This window comes from Temnothorax curvispinosus, unplaced genomic scaffold (genome assembly GCF_003070985.1).
Source record: "Temnothorax curvispinosus isolate PA1 unplaced genomic scaffold, ASM307098v1 QBEX01016047.1, whole genome shotgun sequence".
In the NCBI taxonomy this organism is placed as follows: domain Eukaryota; kingdom Metazoa; phylum Arthropoda; class Insecta; order Hymenoptera; family Formicidae; genus Temnothorax; species Temnothorax curvispinosus.
The window spans coordinates 1-1,695 of record NW_020225827.1 but is presented as its reverse complement, the minus strand read 5'-3'; the positions used below and the strand labels follow the sequence as shown (position 1 = coordinate 1,695).

Sequence of the window (1,695 nt, the reverse complement as noted above, 5' to 3'; positions counted from 1 at the left end):
GATGAAATTTGAATAACGATTATAAATACAGGCCTAAGTCTTTTAAGTAGTGCATGATTTACTTAAAACTTTCATACTGATAATCAGATGAGTATATTTGTATAATACAAATATATTTTTGCGCGCAGTTGCACGTCATGAAATGTGTAAAAATCTCTGAAACTGTTATTACGTACTTTTAATACGTACTTGATACGTAAATTGATACGTACTTGATATATAGATAAGAAACAACTTCGTACTAATAATTAACTATTCCATCTATTTTGGGAAAAAAAATAAGATCTGTTTTTTAGCTAAACTACTGTATACTACTCTGTACTCAAGTGAACTCTGTACTTATAGTAAAATAGGTATGTTTGATATTTGGCAAAAGCAAGAACAGAAGTTTTAGTGCAGTCTAGTGCAGCAATAAAAAACCTATTTACGGAATGGATTATTTGCTATAGATATCAAATATGCACTTTTGAAAATAAACGCATTGCAATATTGCTCAAAATTTAATTGCAATAAATATTTCGTGTGTACAAATCATTATTCATTATTAATAAAGAAATATGTGAACTTTATAACTCTTACAAAAATTGATAATGTAAGCTATTGCGGAATATAAAATTTGTAAAATTTTTTCTCTAAAGCAAAACGATTAATACAAAACACACAAAATAATTTTTATTGCGTTTTAAAGAGTCTTACATAAGTTACGTTCTTGTTTCAGTGCACTGTATACATATTTATATATAGAGATTACTGATGGCAGTGTGACACATGTCACAGTTTTCAAACGTTTTATGAAAGCATAAAAGCATAAATTTTAAGAATTTTATTAAAAAATATTATTCAGAATTGTTATCTTAGTATGCTCCACATAAATGTAGTGGGGAGCATACCATGGTAAGATAAGTTCTCTTTTAAAGCTAGGGGAGATCGGGACTAGAAGTCACACGGGTAAGTTGTCACAAAGGTTATATCTCATTTAATAGATTAAGTGGAATATTCTTCTTTATAGTGTACGTTGCTCCTATCCTGTTAGTCGGGTGTACAAAAATAGCTCGTTTCAAAAACATCGCATGTGATATTTACGAGCACTTTTTAAAAATTGGAGGTCGTAAGTAAATTTTTCTTGCTTCTATTTTTATTGTACGTAATTGATACGTACTTGATAGATAAGAAAAACTTCGTACCAATAATTAATTATTTCATCTCTTTTGGGGAAACAAATAAGACCTGCTTTTTAGCTAAACTAATGTACCACTACTCTGTACTCAAGTGAACTCTGTACTTATAGTGAAATAAATATATGTTTGATATTTGGCAAAAGCAAGAAAAGAAGTTTTCGTGCAGTCTAGTGCAGCAAAAAAAAACCTATTTGCGGAATGGATTATTTGCTATAGATATCAAATATGCACTTTTGAAAATAAGCGCATTGCAATATTGCTCAAAATTTAATTGCAATAAATATTTCGTGTGTACAAATCATTATTCATTATTAATAAAGAAATATGTGAACTTTATACGACTAAAAAAATAGAACAATTATACAAATAAAAACGAATATTTTATTGAATTATCATCGATGATAATTAAGTTTACTATGCTCTGCTTATTATTGACAGTAAAATGAAGCCGATTGCTGAAACGATATTTTGGATAAGCTTTTTATACATCGCGGCACCAGTAAAAACTGCAAGGATC

General features: G+C 28.7%; 1 long non-coding RNA gene across 1 annotated transcript; it reads left to right on the top strand.

Annotated features, from left to right (window-relative positions):
• The first annotated feature begins 831 nt into the window (after nucleotides 1-831).
• LOC112466333 lies at nucleotides 832-1,695 on the top strand. The gene is made up of 3 exons (XR_003042128.1): nucleotides 832-948; nucleotides 1,010-1,108; nucleotides 1,617-1,695. It is a non-coding gene; the product is annotated as an uncharacterized LOC112466333 (long non-coding RNA).